Raw genomic sequence first — 8,299 nt, forward strand, 5'->3', positions numbered from 1 at the left:
AGAGAGAGATTTTCTCTATAAAAAAATGTTTATAAACCCAAAACTTGTATTTTAATCTAGGGATTTTTTCCAATAAGTCATTGCTTTGCATTCGGGTCGGGTTCAACCCAAAAAGAAGTAGGGCGGGGTTGGGTATCTTTCGGGTCGGGTTCAAGTTCGGGTTTAATTTTCCTAACCCGGGTTGAGTTCAAGTTGGGCTCGGGCAACCCGACTGAGTGAAACCCAATATTTTCTTTATCATTTTTTTAGATTTTAGTTTGTACATTTATGCCTAAAGACTCAGGTCGTCCAGTTCAGGTTGGAAAAAAGGGTTCCTCTAGTTGGGTCGGGTTGGGTTGAATCTCATCGGGTTGGAACTCAGACCAGGTCGTGTTCGGGTTGAGTAGAGAGTTCCTCAGGTTGGGTTCGGATAGGCCTCAATCCGACCAGAGTTGCAACCGTGCTTAGCAAAATATTGCTAGTCACTAAGAATTTCATATTTACCAATGAGTCCCTTATTTTGAAAATAATTGTGCACCATCCAATTACATTCCTCTATTAAAAAATTTAAAATGACAAAACTACCCTCAGCCATCTCTCACGCAAAATTTTTGGGGAAAAATACACTCAGACCCCATGTGGTTTCTGACACATTCAATTTAACCCCTAATGTTTAAAAAGTTACAAGTAGACCTCCTGTGATTTCAATTTGTATGAGGTAGGCTCCCTCAGTTGAAGATTCGTCCACAGATTGAAGGGTTAGGATGACATAGATAGGGTGTGCCTAAAAAATCAGCTCCATCGGATCATCCTAACCCTTCAATCTGTGGACGAACCGTCAACTGAGGGCGTCTACCTTACACAAATTGAAACCACAGGGGGTCTAAGTGCATTTTTCCCAATTTTTTTTGTTTATGGCACTCCATATTTTATAAATCCCTGCTTCTAGGTGGGTTCTCCAGATCATGTTGGAAATGTTGAGTCTTTAAAAGCTAATTAGAAAAGTAGAAGATAAGGATTAATTACCTTGTAAGATGAACAATAAATGGATCGGGCCAAACTGTTTAGTAATCCAGACCGTTTATCTTCCGATTGAGACGATCTTCATAATTTGATGGTCTATAAGAAGAATGATAAACTGAAGGGCGCCCTTGCAATTGTTTATCAGCTTACGTATCTTGTTGCAAGCACTGACTTTTATGTGAAAAAATGGACATCAAATTTGTTTTACACCCACTTCAGGTCCAAAACATGGAGCCCAAGGAGAAAAAGAATATAAATTTTACAAAAGGTATTTAGTCCAGATGATCCACCTTACACAGCACATCAGCACATGGGTTAGGTAATTTGGACCGTTGATCAAGTGGCCCCCACCAGGCCACTACTGTCGTCAAACTGTGGGGTCACCATTGTCCAGCTACCCTCATTACCCTTACCTAATTGCAAAATCCACCCTATTGGTAGTGCAACCAAGTTGCACTTGGCTGCAATTTGTGTAAACTGCAGTCTACATGGGTTATGACTAGTTTAGGTGTGGATCTAGGGTACCATATGAGTTATTGCAGGCATTGTTTTAAATTTCGGTTGGGTCCAAAATCATATAGGTTTCGGTTTCGGTTTCAATTTCATGCCGAAATTAGGTCATTTTGACCGAAATTATAGTAACTTCGGTCGACCGAAAATTGCAAAAAAATAAAATAAAATCGGTTTCCGTCCCTACCGAAACCGATATTTAAATCCATGATTGCATGCTACAAACAACTTGCACAATGCTAATAGTTTTCACTTTTCATAACCAAATTGACCCATGTCATAAACAGGAGCTGATATATTCACCCCCTCTGGTACTAACCACACCACAGGGCTTCTCTCATTTTTGCCTAGCAGAGAATGGGAAGGGAAGAAAAATTTGGAAGAATACCATTCGCCTAGCTTAAGCATTAATAAACAGGTGAATCAAGGCTCACAAAGAACCCTGCTTGAGACCCACTTTTAGAAAGAAACCATTGCCAATTCCCCCCTCAGCCTCTGTTGTAGATGGGCCTATTTTATGGCAGAGGTCCCTAATTTCCGCTGTGATATTTTCCAATTTCAAAGCAAACTAATTTATTTAATGCCCAAGAATCTGCGCGCCATTCATTGATTTATCAAACCATCTAAAAGTTCTCAACCCCCACAAGAGGGCTTTCATTCCAAAGGATCAGACATTTAGCAACAACAGTAAGAAAAAGAATTTCCTTATTTCATAAACATGATTCTTTATTTCATAAACATGGTATGAATATCCATGGCCTTTGGCCTTACATCAACAGTAGGCACTCATGCCTTCTATTTACAAGAGATTTACACAGCAGTTAAACTAGTATATACAGTCACATATAAAAGAATAAATGAATTTCTGCCTTTGGCGAACAAGTACCCGAGTGACTCGCCACTTTCTTCAAGCTAAGAGTTAATTTGCCGTCGTGTTGTTGCAGAACTTCAGAACTTCCCATGTCTGATTAATATTCCAGAGAGGGTAGTTCTTGTGTCAGGTGTTAGACATCAAACTCAAAATGCTGTACAGAGATTAGCCTTCATGTTAGAGAAGAACTCCGGTCGAATCGGGCTGGAAGGGCCGCAGAGCCTACTCCGCTTTGTTTCAGATATTCCCACACGCGAGATAGCAGCTGCCAATGCGTCAACCATAACACAGTCTTCCTGCTTTTCTGACTTCGGGCTCGAGCTTTCCAAAGATGGAAACAGGTTCACACCGTCTGGGAAATTGGTGTTGGTTACTGTAATTCCCTTCAATTCTACTGCACGTGTGATGGCGTCTTGGCGGGAAAGTTCTCCATGATCTCTAACTTTAGTCTTCATTGTTTGTGTCTTGAACATGTTTTCCATGTGAAAGACAATCCATGGATGTCCTGCAAAGCATTTAACAGTCAAAATTGTGACTAGAGTTTTAAACAGATAAACAAAGTGAAATGGGGAAAAGGTCAAAATGCATACTTAATACTTGGTCTGCTGTTAGTCTCGTTGAAACATCCCTCATCAGCATTTGCCCGATGAGATCCCGAGCAGGTTTGGATATCGACTCCCATAGCCCCGTGTGGAAATCAGGCTTCACATTTTTAACAGCCTCGAACATTGCTTCCTGAGAGTCCCCTTGAAATGGGAAGACCCCAACCAACATTGCGTGAAGGATCACCCCGGCGCTCCAGATTTCTACTTTCTCAGAATAATGCCCTACAAGAACTTCTGGGGCAAGATAGGCTGGGCTACCTGCCACACCAGATAATCTCTGACCTGTACACAGTATACACTCAAATAAGAAAAAGATGATGAAATACATGACAATCAACATATGTGCGAGAAGAATAAGAAATCCTTAAGATACATAGTAACATACTTGGCTGAAATTTTAAGTAGTTTATATTCAAATTTATTTCAAAAAACTAGGAATGTTGTTTGTTCAAGAAGCACAGTGTCACCGTTCAAAACCAAAAAGCAAGAAGTACAGTGTCATCAAAATGCCCTCACACATCTTGACTAATTGGTGCAAATTTTCTCTTCACAAGAAAAAATTTGACACCTTCATTGAACAGCAAAAAGCCTTTAGATGAAAGATGCAGCAAATTGTTTTGTTATTACAAAATACGTTGGGATTATGATTCCAAGAAAGGCCTTTGTTTTTTTTTTTTTTGAAAATTGACATATTTCATTAATATTAAGATGGCAATCAAGACCAATAGTCCCATCTTGCACTACAAAATATTAAGGTGGACTAGGCCAACATGCCGGCACCAGTCCAAAAGATAAACAGAGCATTGATATTAGTTTGTTTTCACCCCTATACTTTTCTAAAGACTGTTCTTTACAACATCTTCCGACCCCCATTTATGGATCACCTATGGAGGATTATGCCACCACACAGTAACTGGCGAACAGCCTAATCCCTTAAAAGCATTGACTTGCAAGACTGGGGAGATAAACCCATTTTTCTCCTTTGAATTCATCCCTTCGAAACTCCTGCTTCCCCAATGAAACTAGCTAAACTAATGAGACAAAACAGAGCGATAGGAACACTCTATCAAGATACTGCAATAGAACCTAAAATCAGGGTATGTATTTTACCAATTCTATTCAATAGGTCCTGGGCAAAACATTCTTCCGATTCTCAAGCGAGTAAATTGCACCTTCCACATACTATTGAATCCAACCTAATCTCTCATAAAAACAGAAACGTGGTTTCTTTGTTTCTCTACTTCCCGGTCCTCTTTACATTCTCCTACTTCTTTTCCTCTTATCCTTCCCTATTCTCTCCTTTTCCTCTCAACTCTTCACGATTTAGGTTCTATTTTATCTGCCATTTCCTTCTCTACTCTGTCCTCTACAACTTTGGATTGCTCTCCAAGGAACATCGCCCTGGTCTTGACCATAGTCTCCTGATAAGAGAATCCCAAGGCGTCTCCCATTACTAAGAATTCCTTAAAGCTCTCCAGTTCAGGGTGCCCAGGGTCGTCACCCCAGGAAAGGCCTTTGTTAATGATATGATCAAATTAACTTGTAGCTAATTTAAAGGTAGATTGATAATATATGGTAGAAAAATAATCTGTAATACCCAAAATAGCATATGCATATTCATTAAGAGCCTGTTTGTTTTATATTATGACAACTGACTGTGGAGTCCCCATCCGATTATTGGACCGAAAATTGCACTAAATTTGAGTCCAATAATTGGTTGGGGATCGGTTGTCATAATCTAAAACAAACAGGCCCTAACATGTTGTGAAAGAGAATCCTACAACATTAAATTTAAATTGTGACAAGAAAATAAAAATGTATGAAACTATCTGAATTGGGAAAGTACAATTACCATTTGAAAAACGCATTGATATTCCAAAGTCTGCAAGCTTCATCTTGCCTGATGTAGAAAAAGGATGTTTGCTGGCTTTATGTCACGGTGAACGACCCCCATGTCGTGGCAATACTTGATAACTAACATCAGTTCCTTGAGTAAGTTAGCAGCCCGGTGCTCTGAATATCGCCCCTCCATGATCATCTCATCACGCAATCGCCCTCCAGAGCACAACTCCATGACTAGATGGAAAGATTTGGAATCCTCATACACGGCCTCTAGAGTCACCACACTGGGATGACCAGAGAGGTGTTGCATTATGTCCACTTCCCCATGAGGAGTCTCTTCCCCCATTTTTTACAGCGTCTTGCAAGCAAACTCAGCTCCATTGGACTTACTCCGACATAAGCGGACCGACCCAAATTTCCCCTCCCATATTTTGTGGCAGAGAATGTATTCCTGCTCAAGCTTCTTCTTTCTGCCCATTTGAGTGGCAGCTTCAATGCATCCTAACTTCCTCTTGAGACCTCTACCACGGAGATCAGAAGGTGAATTTCCGCCAATGCCAACGAGTCTACTTTTGGCAGAACCTTCTGCCTGCTTTTCATTCTGGCACTTCTTCATCTGGATCGAACAATCCGATAAGTTTGGCCCCATGATCGATGATGAGAGATCAGATCCACAGGAATTTCACTCCCTTTCCTCGACTACCTAAACATTAATAAAAACAATGTAATCAGAACATTAGAAATAGCAACAATGCAATCAGCACATCACCCAAAAAAAAAAAAAAAACCACTAATGGAAAGGGTTGTGTAGAGAAGGGATTGGGGAGAAAGAGAAATTAAGGTTTACAGAAAAAGGGTGTTGAAAGAGGATTGGAAACGGCGAATAGAAACTAATGGAAATGTTTAATGGCATTATGAGAAAAAGGGTGTTGAAAGGGTTGAAAAGAGATTAGAAGAAGTAGAAGGGACAACTAATGGAAATCTGGTTAAGAGAGTTGACAACCGATTGTGAGTGCCAAATATCAAAGGTTGCCACTTACAATCGGTTGTCTAATGTTAAACTGTTAAAGGGAGTGTAGGCTGTATCATAAAAGATAAAAGTACCGCTCTTCATATTTGATCCAACAGCAGACTCTTAAAAAGTAGTCTGGTGTTAGATCAAACATCAAAGGTGGTACTACCCACATTGGACTTCACAGCATCATATAAAATCTCTAATGGAAATGGTGTTGGAACAGAACAGGTAAAAAGTATGTTAGAAACTAATGAGATTAAAGTTAAGGTTTATAAGAAAATGGTGTTGAAATGGTTGAAATCAAATATCAAAGGTAGTTTCGCTCACACTAGACTTCACGGCTGGGCACCATATAAAATCACCCTTAAAGTTTTATAAGAAAAAGGTGTTGAAATGATTGAAAAGGCATTAGAAAAGGTGAAGGCCATGTCTCCACAATTTTTTTTTTTCCATAATTGTTATGAAAAACCTCCCAACAGCGATCTGCAATTTCAATGGCAAAGCAAATGGAAACAAGCAAACACAAACGACTAGGGCTGCAACTCGTGCCGGGTTTTACCCGACCCGCATCGACCCGATCCGAAAATAGCTTGGGTTGGGTTCAGGTTTCATGGGTTTCGGGTCAAGCCGGGTTGAGCATTCAAAAGCCCGCATGAATCTCAGGTCGAGCCGGGTTTGAAGGGGCCCGACCCGACCCGACCCGAGTAACATAAGTTATAGTATGTACATTTTTTTCTATCATTAGTTAAAAGTTAAAAGTGAAAACCCACGCACCCACTGTTATTGCGTGTGAGTGTAATTTCTGCTTCTATGAGTTGAGTTGATTCAAGTGTTTGATTCAGCATTGTTTGATTGTAATTACAACATTGTTTGATTACAGCATTGTTTGATTCAAGTGTAATGTGAGTGTAATTACATCATTGTTTGATTCAAGTGTAATGTGAGTGTAATTTCTGCTTCTATGAGTTGAGTTGCCTTGCCAAACAAGAATTTTCCTTAAAAAAGTGCATCAACGTGAAAAAAACCCGAACCGACCCGAGATTTATCATTGGTAGGGCCGGGTTTGGGAATCGTGGGTTTTCCGAAAAAAAACGCGACCCGACTCGACCCGAGATATTTCTCGGGTAGGGTTGGGTTCTCCAAAACCAGACCCGCCTGACCCGAGTTGTAGGCCTACAAACGACGCACAAAGACACAAAGATTTACGTGGTTCAACAAATCCTACATCCACGGCATAGGTAACGAGAAAATCCACTATCAAGTGAAGATTACAAGAGAAGCTCATAATCTCTCACCAAAACCCACACAAACCCTAGCACGCTCCTTTTCAAGGCCGGAGCAAGGAATTTGCACTTTTGTGTGTGTGTGTGTGCGCGCACGCGTAGGGGGACTAATTTACGCTTCCCATCATTGGTCATTGGACACTAAACTAGCTAAGCATGCATGTACACCATGCACCATAAAAGTGATTTTGCAATTGGCCCCTCATGCTATATGTGCCTCCGCCCCTGCTCCTTTAACATCCTTTTCCTCTCAACCCTCTTTCAAAAGAGGACTGTGAAATAAGCCCTAAAAGCCCCTTCATATAAAGCGGGCTATAACTTATTCTGATCAGACCCAAAACAAATAAAACGGGCTGGGCAAATAAAAGGGCCACAACCGGGTCGCACAAAATATTTCAGACCCCAACCGGGTTGAATTCAAGACACCCAACTCAACAATGATAAATCGTTGTCTCCAATTGTCTTGGGTGATAAGATGTGGCTAAAAATTGGAAAAGGTGAATCTGATTTTGAGTAGAGTTTTTTGTTTCCTGATTTTCATCGCCCGAGTCTTAATTTTTCATCTATCTCTACTTGTGGGGACACTAAAAGTGATTACAAAAAAATACGAAAGAGTTGAAAAGAAAACAGAAACCAATAGAAATTTTTAATGAGAACAGTAGTCTTTTTTCTAGAAAAGGATTTAAAGTGAAAGAAAACCTCTAACACTGAAAAAACATGAGCATTATAATGAAGAATAAAACAAAAAAGAAGAAGAAGAAGAAGAAGAAAATAGTAGACAAACAAGGCGGAGCTACATGTAGCATAAGGAGGGCAGTTGCCCCTGTTGAGTTGGGCCAAATCCTTAGTAGGCCCTCAATTTGGCCCAGCCCCCCTTTAAAATTTGATGGCCTGCCCCCCTTATGTATAAGCTTCCACCCCCAGCCCCCCAGCCCCCCAACCCCAACCCCCCCCCCCCCCCCCCCCCCCCCACACACACACACACACACACCCTATGTATTAATCCTGGCTCTGCCACTGTAGACAAGGATGTTACCTTCGTAGAGTGTTTGGTAATTGGTATGATGAATGGAGAGAAGAGAGAGAGTCTCTGACTTGAACTAAACTGTACGCAACAATTAAAACGTTACCTCTTTTATAGACAGGGCTATTGTAGTTTATCTAGGAACCT

The 8,299-nt window shown here is 40.7% G+C and overlaps 1 pseudogene; it reads right to left on the reverse strand.

Annotated features, from left to right (window-relative positions):
- Positions 1–2,529: 2,529 nt before the first annotated feature.
- On the reverse strand, positions 2,530–5,506 carry LOC143857630 (serine/threonine-protein kinase PEPKR2 pseudogene; annotated as a pseudogene).
- Between the last annotated feature and the right edge of the window lie 2,793 nt (positions 5,507–8,299).

Source organism: Tasmannia lanceolata, unplaced genomic scaffold (assembly GCF_043159265.1).
Source record: "Tasmannia lanceolata isolate RefF3 unplaced genomic scaffold, GAP_Taslan_0.1 ptg000025l, whole genome shotgun sequence".
Taxonomy (NCBI): Eukaryota; Viridiplantae; Streptophyta; class Magnoliopsida; order Canellales; family Winteraceae; genus Tasmannia; species Tasmannia lanceolata.